The 15,285-nt window shown below is 34.2% G+C and overlaps 1 long non-coding RNA gene across 1 annotated transcript; it reads right to left on the bottom strand.

The window, feature by feature from the left end:
- Positions 1–6,651: 6,651 nt before the first annotated feature.
- Positions 6,652–12,819, bottom strand: LOC139853081 (uncharacterized). The gene is made up of 4 exons (XR_011761275.1): positions 12,715–12,819; positions 11,834–12,118; positions 10,955–11,053; positions 6,652–6,992 (listed from the first exon to the last, which is right to left on the bottom strand). It is a non-coding gene; the product is annotated as an uncharacterized lncRNA (long non-coding RNA).
- Between the last annotated feature and the right edge of the window lie 2,466 nt (positions 12,820–15,285).

Raw genomic sequence — 15,285 nt, 5'->3', positions numbered from 1 at the left:
GGCCAAGTCTTACCTCCCGATGAAGTAAAAATCTGTGAAAGTGAGTTATAGTCCCACTTTTAAAATCTATTATTTTTGGGATGAGAATACATGCAGTTTTATAAATGTTTTACAAAATAGACACAAGTGATCAAAATTATATTCTATGTTGAATTATCGAACCGAATATGCCCCTTTTTAGCTTGGTAGCCTAAGAATTGGTGTTTATTATAATTGCCACCAATTGACGCGAATCCTAAAGATAGATCTATTTGGCCCAACAAGCCTCATCCGAATTACGGATGCTTTAGTACTTCGATTTATCATGTCCGATGAGAGTCCCAGAATGATGGAGATATTCTATATGCATCCTGTTAAGGTCGGTTACCGGGTGTTCATCATATGAATGATTTTTATGCAGATTGCATGTTGTTTATGAGAAATGAAAATATGAAATCTTGTGGTCTATTATTACGATTTGATAAATATATAGGTTAAACCTACAACTCATCAACATTTTTGTTGACGTTTAAAGCATGTTTATTCTCAGGTGATTATTAAGAGCTTCCGCTGTTGCATGCTAATTTATGGACAAGAGTTGGAGTCAGCATGCTTGTATAATATTGTTTAAAAACTGCATTCGAAGACTTAAATTGATGTGTAATATTATTGTAAACCATTATGTAATAATCGTGTGAAAACGCTATATTTTAGATTATCATTATTTGATAATCGTCGTATTATTTTTAAACCTTTATCGATAAAATAAAGGTTATGGTTTGTTTTAAAATCGAATGCAGTCTTTGAAAAACGTCTCATATAGAGGGCAAAACCTCGCAACGAAATCAATTAATATGGAACGTTTATAAATCAATATGAACGGAACATTTCAACTTACCATACTTGAAATAAAACCAAATGTCATGTAGAACCAAACTTACCACAATGAGTCTGTCATGTAAACTCAAATCACACCTTTTGCAATATAATTTACCATACATGGAATAGAACCAAACTTACCACAGTGAGTCTAACTAGTTAAGCTCGTAAAAATTCTCAACAGATCGCATTCAAAAACCAAGTAATAGCCGTCGGTACAGACCAAGCCGCCGATTGTTGTTATCCAGACTCTGACTAGTATGTTGAACAATCAAGGCCGTCGGCTGACCATAGACAGTCACCGGCTTAACCAAGCTTTTACCAGATTGTCATAGAGACCTAATGTTCGTTGGTTCCGCCGCCGGCTAGTCATTGATAGCCAGCGGCTTGGAACGTTAAGAGACAAAAAATTACTTCTGATTATCATATACAGTGTTCGAAATCGTTTTCTGGTTTTGAAGGTCTCGGACCATCGGCCTCACCACTCAGGCCGCTGGCCCTACTTAACTAAAAGATAAATCTGAATAACGGGAATGTAAAATGTAGAAAGCTTCGCTAACTTAAATGAAAGGTAGTACAATTGTTCCTGACTTGGAAAATAACTTGATAATTGAAATAACAATACTTGCAATTGAATTGAAAATGTAAATTGAGTGTAAAAACTGTAGACGGAATAACATAATGAAAACCTAAACTATACTATCAAAACTAACACATATAATTCATAAACCGGAGTCTTCTTTATATAGGCAAATGTTGGCCGCCAGTCTGAGTAGGTCAGTGGAGTAGAAACCGCAATCTTGACACTTTTGGCTGCCGTCTTGAGTTATGGAAAGGATCTTATGTATCGCATCAGGCACGCTCAGCCGGCAGCGTTGCTTTTAGGTCACCAGCCTGAGAGTATTCTGGGATTTATTTACTTTTTTGGCTAAAACACGTAAATCATTTCCTTAACAAGGGTCGGCGGCGTTTGCCTTTGGGCCACCACCCTGAGCTGTCTATGAGGTTGTCTCTTTAAAACTGAATTATTTCCTTATTTAGATGGGCCGCCGTCTTGGGACTTTCGGCCGCCATATTATGCTTTGTGAGGGAACTTTTCCTCAGCATTGACTTCATTTTGAATCGTCCTTTAACTTCCACAGGGCCGCTGACCTAGGGTATTAGACCGACGGCCTGAGCATGTTTCTCTATCTTTTGGCTCTGTGTTTCTCCTGTATTTTGGCTTGTTTTCTATATTAATGTACCTGCATAGATCACAAACAAACTTTCCACATTGTTAGTAGCATTTGTTCATTTTCCCCCAGTAAGCAAATGAATAGGTCATAATTGTGCGAACACGAGAAAGATAACACTATAAAAGGGGTATAAAAATATGTGTAATTTTGGTGTTATCACCATTCATTTTTTTTATTTTATAATTCTTCCTTCAAACTTTTGAACAATATTTTTTTACAAGTTTTTTTATTTTTTTACACACGTTATCTTATACATATATATACTCAGTTAGTATATAATCAAAAGAAAATTATGAAAATTGTTGTACATCTTCTTCAATTGTAAAAGGTGTTTGGTGTGTTGAAATGAGTTATTATCTTTCGGGTTATGTTAGACTCATACACGTTAAAATATTTGTATTATAAACATATATTCACATAACATGCTTGATGATGCATTTGGAAAGATCGGACAAATTAAGGAAATCAAATCTTGGTCCTTCCGGCGGTTCGCCTTCATCTCCTTCGTTGATTCATCACACGCGGCTGCAGCGGTTCAATCGATGAATGGCTCGACTGTTTTTGGGCGTCCTATTTTTGTTGGATGGCCGATTAGGCGGAGTGAAGGTCCTGGTGTTTTTGGAAATGATTATGTCCGGTCTCGTTCCTCCGTTTCACTTGTACCGAATCGAGATGTTGTTGAGTCACTGGATCGGAGTATCCTACTGGTTGATTCTGTCTTTTTATTGGAAGAGAAAGTGAAGAGCTTTCTCTCGAAGTGTAAAGCTGTGATTGCAAGATATAGCAAATTGGGTACTTATGGGTGTGTGGTGGTTTGCAACGATTCGGCTACTTATTCAAATGTTCTTACCCATGCTTCGGATCCCCGTTTCGTTTTGGTGGCGCCCTTTGCATCTAAGGCCGAGGAGTTTATGAGATTTGGGTGGGTCGAGATACGTGGCATTCCGGCCAAATTTGTTTCGGTCGATTGTATCAAAGAAGGTTGCTAGTCGGGTTGGCGTGGTGTTGAAGGTGGCGTCTTCATCGGCCAACCTCTTAGGTTCGGGTTCCTCTTTTGCGTTCATCGAAACTAAATGTGTTAAGCATTTGCACGAGCTTGTTCCGGCGAATTTGATCTCGGTTTCCATTGTAAAAAGACACATTTGGGTTAATGAGGTTGCGGATGCGGTGGTCGGCGAGAGATTGAAGGCGGATGAGTTTGCATCGGATTTTATTTTTTCTTCTAATGAATCGATTTTGAGTGGGTTAGTTAATGTTGAGGTTAATATTGGTGGGTTGGAACCGATTGAGTCTGATGTTGTAGTGACTCCGGCTAAAGGTGTTCCTGTTAACAGTGGGGAGGTTTTGGGTGAAGGTATTGGGGAAGGAGGTTTTGTTGGTAATGAGGACGATGTTGGATTTACCTCTCCGGTTGTTACGGGTAATAAGGTAGGTTTTGATACTTCTAACATTGTTAAGTCGGGTTCTGGTATTGTTACACCTTCTTCGGTTACGTTCTCTTTAGATCAGGTTCAAGCGGCGTTAGATTCTCATGGTTTTCGAAAACGTAAACGGGCTCGTTGTTCAGGTCCAAGTCCAAGTGATAGTGATAGGGGTGGGGGTTTAGGGTCTCTTAAAAAGGTGAATGAGAAGAGCGGTTCGGGTCTTGCTCCGGTACGTGTAGGTTTTGAAGTTGGACAGTCGAGCAGCAAGATGGACGGGTTGGAAACGGGTCGTGTGGATCATTTGTTTGGTAAGGATTCTGGTGGGCCTGAGATGGTTAATAGGCCTGATGTTGGGCCTGGTTCTGAGCCCGGTTTAGGTCCTGAGTCGGGTGTCGGGTCGGGTGAGGGTGGTGGGTCAGGTGGAACGTATAGTTTTTTTGAGGAGGCGTTAAAAGGTATTGAAGGCTTAGTTAGGGTGGAAGGTAAGTTGATTGGGTCGAACACGCTTCCGAAGCTTAAAGAGAGATCGAGGGCTCGACTAAAGAAAGGTAAAGGAGTGGTTGTTCGAAGGTCTAAGTTTGATGGTTAAGTTTTTTTCGTTCGATAATTTGTTAGTTTCTTTGAGCTTTTGTTGTTTTTGTTTTTTGTGTTCGTGTTTGTAGAGGTGTTTGTGTTGTTTGGCCTCGGTGCCTATGTTTGTATCCTTGTTCCGAGTCTTCATTTTTTTGATGAAGGTCTCGTGTATTATAAAAGTTTCGGTTTTTTTTTTGCCAAAAAAAAAAAAGAAAAAAAAAAGAAATTTATGTAAAAAAAATCTCGTACGCGGTGGAGCGTGTGAACCTCATTCTTATAAAATATATATAATTCAAAAATCTAAATCGAGATGCAAGTGACATACTTTAATAAGTAGGTCGGACGATCTACAAGAATCATACATTGAAACTAAAATCTAAACCAACTATTATACCAATAATAGTCATACACTAAACATTCAACACAATGCAATAACCATTAAAACCAACAAACCCTCGAACATATTATTTATTAATAAATAAATACTTGTAATTTTTGCAATCCTCATTTGTGTAATTTAGCAACACAGTAACAGAGTCCTTTAAAACATCCTGCTTTAATAAAACACTTGTAATTTTTGCAATCCCCATCGTTGCTACATTTAACGTGGTCAGCTTGAGTGTAATTCATCGTACCTATAAAAAAGAATATATTAATTATTATTAATAAATAAATATCACAAGAAAAATATTGTGTGAGTGTATGTATGTATATATTTACTTGTGCAAATATGCTGAAGCGTGTATAATTACTTTAAATAAGAGATAATAGTAATCTATTAGTTTTATAACACACACATATATATATATATATATGACTTTCAAAAAAAAAAAAAAATATATATATATATATATATATATATATATATATATATATAACAAATAATTAATTATAAATAAATATCACAAACGATTTTTATAATAAGAAATGGCGATTAACTGAAAATGAAAAGCAAAAGAACGACGAGAAAAGCCATTCTTGAGAAAAATTTCTCCATCTTAATAACAAAATGTGTTTATTATACGATTTACTTTAGACTAGAGGTAATTGTAATATGTTGGTTACATGTAGGTAAATATATATAGAGAGATACATGTAAAGGTACTTTGAATATAATACTTATGATTAATTATTAATGTTAAATATTAGGAATACCATAACCACCCAATCCCGCCTTTTCTTCATGATCGGTTACAAACACGTCTTCCTCATGGTAACTTACCATTCTTAATCCTTCTAAATTCTTCTTGAAGCATATCCATGATTTAAATGTTAGACCCCTCATATTTCAAGTGGCCTTTATTACCATAATTAATTTGTCCCCTCATGTTTGCCTAAATGACATAATATACTCCTAACTAAATTGATAATTATTTAATGGAAATAACGGTAATAACTAATCTATAAAACTTTGAGTTGTGATATTTTCTTATATATTATCAATGATTTAAGAGAAAATCCCTCCATTGAATGGTTGACATTCGTACATGGATGATTAACCATAAGGATTTTCATCATCAAACCCCAATTGCAAGTCGATTCTACAACCAAGTAAGTTTTCTCCTTTATGTTCTTGTTATGAATTGTGATTACATGTGATTAATCATGTATCATGATGTTTATTTAATTAATATGTGGTATAAAGAGCAATTAAGAAACATACTTAAAGATCAGATTAATCTATATATTAAATTTTGGGTTTGATTCATAATTTGTATTTGCTATTTCTTTCTAATGTGAATAAAAATTAAGTATTACTTTACGGATGTAATCGATAGTGATAACACGCATTTTAAATACATTTCATCCACGCTATCGGTTCCTACTTTGGAGTAATTGACAAGGTTTTGGAGACATGATGAGTATTTGTGCAAGAAATCGTTTACAAGCAAAGAATGTTTCAACAGAGCATTAAGGTGAATAATATTGAACATGTTAGCTCTAAAGTGTTAAAACGTTAGAAAAAAATTAACACCAGCTCAGGATGTGGCGCATCCCTAAGAGATGTGGCGCATCACACTACGATCTGAGATCCTAATTTGGACAAAAGAATCAAGATGCGGTGCATCAGTTGGAAATGTGGCGCATCCCTCCTACACGCACTAAGGATGTGGCACATCCTTGGAGATGTGGCACATCTCCCTGTTTCTTTGGCTGCAAATTATGAAAAATCTATAAATAGAGGGGAATTTTGTCCAGTTAAAGGGGGACGAATTCTGCAGCAAAGGTACGAATTTTCAAGGGTTTGGAGAGTGCTTTTCGAGGGTTTGTCATCAAAATTGAAGATTGGATTGAAGTCACGACTATTTTGGAACGTAGAGAGTATTACAATTAATTTAGTTTATATCATTCTTTTAAAAACTCGATCACACACTTACCCATTTTTAACCTCAATAAGTTTTTCGCTTTTAAAATTGAATTTGGTTTTCTTTACTCTTAAAGTCAACAATTTACTTACTCAATCCGTCCCATATTTGTTGTTCATTATTTATTTTTTTTTTGCATTGTACCAATTTAATTGTCCACTTTCATATGTAGATAAAAACAAGCAAATAGGTCAGCGCGCTTCGCTGCGCGAAAGTTCATCTACTATCAACACCATAAAAGATTTATAACTATTTGAAATACCAATACTTTATTGTGTATGCTAATGAAAAAGTGTTTCAATTGAAATGGGCGAATTTGACACATGTAGATGCCAATAACAAACATATGCGTTTTGCCTGAAGTATTAACATTTCCATAATTTGTCTAAGTCGTGAACTCGTGATGATTCCATTTGCATCCAGACGTTGTCCTGCATATGTGTCGTTTCCAAATACCATGTACTGCAAGATGTGTGCGCACTCTTTTTTCAATTCATGCCAACAGCTTGTAAAACATAGTAGCAGTCAAGTTGCATCTGTTAAAATAAAAGCGTATGAGGCATTAATAGAACATAGAACATAAAGTATATGTCATACCCCCAAATAGGTCCGGAGAAATATGACTTCACAATATCACAACACAAGTATGTATAAACGAGAACGACTCTAAATGAGACGTTTTAATAAAACAAAATTTGATTTGCAGCGGAAACATAATAATGTTTTACATAATGAAATTCAAATGATAAGTCTAATATGTGGAATCCAATGCAACAGCTAAGTAAGCATCATAGGGCAGCACACAAGTTAATCTTCACCTGAGACAAACATGCTTAAAAGTGTCAACACAAAGGTTGAGTGAGCATCATAGGTTTAGCAATTATAATAAGTTTTAGACCACAAGATTTAATTCAAAATATCAAAATATCAATATGCCATGAGTTATAATATCGAACTAAACATTAACCCCCGACACTGTACGGGTGTCGGCAATCATTATTATGTACCCTCTTGACGATCACGCCAATGGGTAGAGACGTCACTCTCAATAGGCCTACTCACAATAATTAAGCTTGCAAATTTCAATTCCAGCAATTAACGATATTATGGCGGGAATTCGCATGTAATAATAAATACATGTTTAACAAAAGACTCACGAAATTGCATATCAAATAGTTTAGGTTCTTGTGTCTAAATTGTAAATCATTTAAAAGCAAGCATGTGTCTCACTCCAAAAGTTGTAAAACAGTTAATAAATAGTAAAAAGATGGGCTATGAAGTTCACCTTAGTAGCATGTAAGAAATTCCACGCAAGTTGTATGAACGGAGTGTGTAATCGGAGATCTCAACCTAGAGATATAATGTTCGATTAGTTAATGTACAATAGACATAAGTTTGTTTATTAATATAGTAAACTATAATAACAGCGACCATTTTTCGAGAAAAGTTACTATTTCTCAAAAATTTCTATATTTGAAAACCTACTATTTATGGAAAGCTTCCACTTATAGTAAGCTTCTAATTTAAGAAGTTCGGGTTATAATCTTTAACAAGGATGTTGTACAATCTCGCCCAAACTTCGTTGCTAGTATGCAAGTCACTCGAATGATCTATTGTTACCGAGCGGCCCAGGATCTCTTGACCAGAATCTAAGTCGTGGCATTCGAGATCCACAAGCGTCCCATAATGGTACCAAGGATCACCCTAGGCCACAAGTAGCGGTGATGTTTGTACTCTTTGTACGCTATCTTTAATTATAACCTTCACGTTAATCGTGTATACACATAACCATTTATTAATGTACTTATTAATCATATATATAGCCATATAGGTGATAATATACTTAGCGTAATTTATGGTGTTACTATATAGATACGTGTATAAGTTATAATAATAATAGTAATATTATTCTTTAATTAATCCACTATTATTTAATCTTATTATTATATGTTACATATATAAATATACCTATATGATACATACATATATTCTTTATTTATTTTCGTACATATATATGTTTATAACCTTGTGATATATATGTATAATATATGTAAGTATTATATATTCATTAATGTAAAAAGTGGTACATATACATATAACTACTTCACTTTCTATGTCTTACTAAAATAGCATACATACACACACACGTACATATACATACATATGTACACATACATATACAAGTATGTATATACTTACATATACACATACTCATATATCTACAATGTACCCATGTACATACATACGTATGCATGCATGCATGCATGTGTATATTATTTTCATTATTATTTACTAATACTCTTTCAAATTTTACAACTAATCCCATTAATCATAATCATGACCTATGGACTTATTAACATTCATAATCTTAACTCTTAATCGTTATTATCTCATCAATCATTAACACATTAAATCATAATCTTTAACTTATCAAACTAGTTTTATGAGCATCATAACTTAACAACTTTAATCTTATATTTATTTAACTAACTTATTAACATTAATCATAATCTTTCATTACATCCTTTAACCTTATTCATAACTTTTAACACCATTCATAATCCTTATTCTTAATCATTATCAAACTATTACTTCATATTCAAGATCATACTCTATATCTTAATTATCTTCTCATAATCATACTTTTAACTTATTAACAGCCATAATTGTTATTCAAATCTTTTAACACTAATCATCATAATCAATTATTATTCAATATCTTTTAACCATATACTTATTCATAACCAATTCATATTCATATTCTTATAATCATATTCATTATCATTATTCATACACATTCATAATTCATATTCATTATCAATTTTTAACACATAAAATCATAACTTAACAACTCAACCTAAATCTATTAAAAGTATAATTAACATTAGGGTTTAGGTATACCTTTAGAAGGTAAAGATCAAATATTGATGATGATTATGAAAACTAAATAGCAGCAGCCTTCCAGCAGAAACTCACGACCCAAAACAAAGTTTTATTGGGTCCTTTTATTCACGAACAGAAACCAGCAGGTAGCAGCAGCAGGTCACGCAAACAAGGGTGCCAAAACGGGTTGTTTGGGTGATTCATGGTCACGTAACAAAGAAGCAGCAGAGGTGGGTTTCTTCGTGGTGTTTTGCGGCAACAAAGGAGGTATAACAGCAGCAAGAACAGCAGGTTTGATGGCTGTTTGGTGGTCGATTACAGCAGGGTTTGTGAGGGTTTGTGTGGCGAAAACAGAAGCTGGACAGGAGACAGGAGAGTGGCGGGAAAAAAAGGCTGTGATGGTGATGATGATTTGCGAATGCAAGCTGGCTGTGGAAGGTGTTTTTGGTCGACAATCAGGAGAGGGAAAACAGCAGGAGGATGTCGCTAATTAGCAGGTTAAATTTGGTGTGACAAACTTGGAACACATGAGGGTATTTATAGGTGAAAATTTGTTTCCTAATCCTACTCAAAAAGCTTGGAGATCAGGGACTCTAATTATAGTTAAACAAGAATTGTGAAAACTTAGTGATTAAGTTAATTATTTGCTGCATGTTTTTCAGCCGATTTATATCATTAAGTTTATATGTTTTTTTTTTTACGGCTTTAATGTATTTATTTATATATATTTTATATTTTTTTATTATTATTATTAATATTATCAATATTAGAGTTACATTTATTTAATTACCTTTTATTTAATTATTAACCCCAACTTTTATTAATTTTATTTGATTCCATTTAGTTTATATATATTCTTATTTGTTTGAATCTTATAAATATTGTCACATTTTAATTTTTAACATATTATTTATATTATTTATTTAGTATTAGAGTTAGGGTTTAATATTCAATATTAAATGAGATTAGGGTTTAGTAGTTAATAGGTAGGGTTAGGTTTAGGGTTTTAAATTATATTAGGGTTTTATTAATAATTACGATCATTTAATGAAAGCATAAATTTTTAGTTCATTGGTCGTAATGGATAACAACCCTAATTCGATTACACAGAATTTCCTGGTGAAACCCTAAGGGCATTTTAGTCATTTCAGAACGAAAATGTGAGGGTGGTTATAAAGTATAATAATATAGAAAAGATCATAGAAAAAATAACCTAATAATGTATAACCTATAAATATAACTAAACACAAATAGAAAAAAATCATTTAATTTATAATAGGAGCAAAAAGTAGGCTAACGTAATTCAATTGCAACTCATAAACATTTCCTTATAAAAACTAAACAACTAAAACCTAACTTGAAAAAAGCATATTGTTCAGCAAACCAAGCTTCGGTCTTTCCACTAAAGTAGTGAGATACCTCGCCCATTGATTGTCAATATTGAGTTTGGATTAACCTCGAATTAAATCGGATGGTATAAGATTAATCACTTTATCAAATTAATCTTAAATGCACTAAATACGAAGTTTCAAAAATACAGAAACCTTTTTTAACTATACTCTACGAATGCACTAAACAAACCAAAGGCAACAATCAGTGACAATAGATAATAAACCTCCATATTTCCGTAAAAGAGAAGAAACCTTCAACCCACAACTAAACTCCTACAACAATCCTCAATCTATGACTGGCCTTTAGAAGCTGAAAACACAAACTGCAAGAATTTGAATAAATGATAAAATTGATCAGAAAAAACGCAAGGATGTTATTATAACGTGCATATGTTATTATAAGAACCTATATCATCTTGATCGCGTAATTGTTACTAAACTTGGTTAGCAATCAATAATAGAAATAGAAATTAACATATAATGAGAAAATTCGAAGGAAAATGTACCAATCATACCATCACCCAACCGAACCTTTGGGCAGCGTCACACCATCAGTGCAGTTAGTACAACAATGAAACGACGATAATTTTGTAAACAAAAATAGAGGCAAAACGGTTAGCGATTGCAAGGATGTCCTCATCTGATAATGTATAGTGTAATGTTAGTTTTAGTTAATTAACTAAAACTTAACACTAATTCCTTTCTAATTCTAAATAGACTAATTTCATGGATTAATGTATAACAAAGCAAATGAGACCAATACCATTTCATAACAGTCACCATGATACCTTTCTAAATAAGACTTGCCAACATAAAGAAATAACACTTTTGTTGAAACCATCAAAAAAAATAAAAAAAAAAATAAAAATCACAAAACACATCCACAAATTTAAAGAACATATTATCATTATCTATAAAATGAATCGATTTTAATCACAACACAAATATATATGCACTTTTAACAACATCAGAAATAAAAATAAATACAATGCATCAACATCAAGTATATATATACATAGCTACTGACTATAATAATAAACAAAATATGTATATTATATAGAAATGTGTATATTATATATACGCAGAAAAGATTGATTTGATACCTGCCCTGACGTCACCAAAAGGCTTCTCATCCCTCTGAACTACATTAAATTGTTTAACTCTTTGTTGATAACTTGATATATACGTACAACAATGTCAGCGTGATCATTATGTGTTTAAGTAGGATAATCAGAGAGGAATGAAGCTAATGTTTATCTATTGAAGTTATGATAACACTTAACAAACTCTACTGACTTGATCCGGGCTAACGAATGAGGGAGCCTAATCACCTTCTCCGCTGGAATTCGAGCAGGTTTGTAACCAAGTTCTTCAAGTATTTCCTCAAGCTATAGGAACAGCAAGTCCAAAGTCACAACATTTCATTTCCCATATTGTAACCGAAAAAGACATAATATAGTTCCTCAAAACTACCCGAAACCAACTACATACTTAATGTGATAATTATCAAAATTTGAGTAAAAAGTAGTACAGTACTAACTCGATTTACAAACTCTGTGCGATAAAAGGTCTATTTTTATCGACTATCATCTAAAAGTCATGATTTTTACAAATTATCATCTAAAGGGTCGATTAACAAAATATTAATCAAAATTTTGGTAAAGAGTGGTAGTTGTTCTAACCGAGATTAGTGGATAAAATTAGGGTTTACAAATCGAAAACATACCTCAAAATTCACCGCTAATACTTTCAAACACTCAACCGAACCAAATTGTTCCAACTTCGATTTATCGATCAAAAAGCTTACGCCTTTATTTGTTAGAAGATTATACACTTTTAGGTATGTCAAAATAGGGAAGAGTCCGTATATATGTATTTAACAAAAGATAAAACAGCTTATGACCCTAGTCGAATTCAAAACGAAAACCGTAAAATCGAACTCCAATTCCACCCAAAAACGAAAAAAGAATAAGGAAAAACGTACCTGGATCTCCTTATGGAGTACGCAATTGATTGCCGCCGTCGTTGGTTTGTGATGTTGAGTAGTCGTGGCGGTGGTGTTGACGGCGGTGGCGGTGGCGGTGGCGGTGGCGGTGATGTTGGTGGTAGCGGCGACGGTGGTGGTCGCTGTTGGTGGTGAAGGAGGGATTAGTAAAAGCAGCGGTTGTACAATCTACTGGAGTTGCTCTGAGTTGCAGGAGGGAGAAGACTTTAGGAACTGAAAGTAACAAATGAAAGGGGCGAGAGACTTCTAGATACTAAGGTGACAACAGAGTAAAAAACGCCAGATAGAGACACACTGATTTGGAAGTTAGGGTTAGAAGAGCAGGACCAGAAGCTTCAGGTGAGGAGGAGATGGGATGCAAATAATTAGGGTGAATGAAAATTACAAAAATACGCTTTTTGAATAAAAAATTTGAGTAGTAAAGAAGATGTACCCAATTGTAATAATAATAAAATAATAATAATAATAATAATAATTAGGAAGAGGTCATAGGCTCATTTGGGCCAAATATTTGAGATGGAAAGGCCAAAAAAAAGAAGTCAAAATTGCCGACATCAGCATGACGTCAGCGGTGATGTCATACTGTTACTGTTCACTCGTGGTGGCTGATATACTTATTGTAAATAATAAGTAGATTAAGTCCCTATATACCTTTGCTTTATACATGTAAAAAATAAGAGTAAAATATGTAAGTAAAAAAAAAGCACAATATTGATATTTGTTAAATTATATTTTTTTTTTATCTGCAGTTGACTAAATTACGATGTAGGGAGCATAATATCATCCATAATTGCTTTCATTTATGTTGCAAGAAAAACCTTTCACTTGAATCTCCCACCGTAGCCCTCCTTTTGTCGTCTACCTTTCGGTCTTCGAGACCTTGTCGGAGGTCTATGTTAATTTTTCTTGGCTTTTCATCCATCTTTTTCCTCCATTTTCCAGTTTACTTTCTCCTCATTTCTTTCATGCATTTTCTTCATGTAGTTTTTTTTATGCTGCCATAAGTTTCTTGATTTTGATTTGGCGACCATATGCCTCCCTGTCGCCTTGCTTCACTCTTTCCTCTCGATAGAGGACTAAATCACCTACTTAACACTAATCCAATATCTTATTTCAGTGACAATAGTCTTTTTATTTATGTGAAAAAGAAATTGCATCCTTAAAATATTAAAATTGAAATATTAACAATGATATGATATTTTTTTCCAATGTATTTAGCTTATTTACTTTACCATGACAATTTTTTCAGGATAAAAGCAAAGATTTTATGAGAATGAAATAAGCCTCTTTTTATCTTGCAATGAATGAATCAATCAAATGAATTATTGTCGAGAAGTTAACAAATTTAGAGAACTTACATTTATGATGGGTAATACTTGTTTAAATGAAGTTGAACTATAGACCCAATCCAAAGTGATAGTGTATCCCCCCGTCAAGATAAACGAAGCTAAGCTAACGGAGATATCACGCCTAACGAGGATATGTGACATAAGAATGGATCACAAGAACACATATGTCAAATACAAATTGAGGGCGGGATATCCTCAAACACAAATAAAGGCGCCCAAAAGATAAAAGAAGAATGCTACCAAAGTAGAATCCCAATATTCAGAGTTCGTACAAAACCACTTCCGTTATACGAAGCAATAGTAACGAAGGAACGTGGTGACGAAGAGATCACGGTTACCAATGGACAAGGACTTCTCCTAAAGTCACAAGATCACCTAGACTGAATGAGAGAAGTAAGCGGTTGACCAAACTCGCTTCCACTAACATCCAAATGACAAAAGAGGAATGTTGCAGGGTAGCTTTCTTAAGCCAGCAGGAGTTGCAGTCGGCCGAAGGGAAAGTTCCCTTTGTCTTATCAGAGATCGCCTCGAAGACTGAATCCTCCTAGAAAGCTGATGATAAAGCTATTGCCTAACCCTATAAAAAGGAGAACATGATCTCTGGAGGGGGCATTCACTCTAAGTCACAATTACTCACATACAATAATCTCAATGAGTTACCTTCGTATCTTGGTGACGTAAAGCACGATACCTTTGTGCTACCTTCGGGGAATCGCCAACAAGCATACATACATCATCATATCCTGCTATATTACCCATCCAGTGATCAAACCTCAATATCCTTGTTTCTCCAACAAGGGTTGCCAAGAATTGTACAAACAATTGGCGCCATCCGTGGGACCCCACTTCAATATTCACTTTGTTTGAAAAAAACACAAGATCATGGCAGAATATGATCACCCACCACCCGGTTTCTCTTTACCATCTGAGGTAGACCAGCATGAAACCGGGACACGGACGCCTATCACTCCTGCTATGCCAATAACCACGGATCGGAGTGATTCTGGGCCACCGCCGTTAATCGACAATACTTTCATACTCAATAACTATGATAACATATGCGCCGTTCTCAAAAAGTTACGAGAAGAGGGGTGATAATGCTAAAAACGAACATATATTTCATAGCATTATTCCTCAAGAAAGACAAGCTTTTAGTTGAAATTGTTCTATTTACAAGTGATATTCGTTTAAATAATAAAAG

This window comes from Rutidosis leptorrhynchoides, chromosome 6 (genome assembly GCF_046630445.1).
Source record: "Rutidosis leptorrhynchoides isolate AG116_Rl617_1_P2 chromosome 6, CSIRO_AGI_Rlap_v1, whole genome shotgun sequence".
NCBI lineage: Eukaryota > Viridiplantae > Streptophyta > Magnoliopsida > Asterales > Asteraceae > Rutidosis > Rutidosis leptorrhynchoides.
The sequence above is the reverse complement of the archived record's forward strand: the minus strand, read 5'-3'. Positions and strand labels throughout refer to the sequence as shown.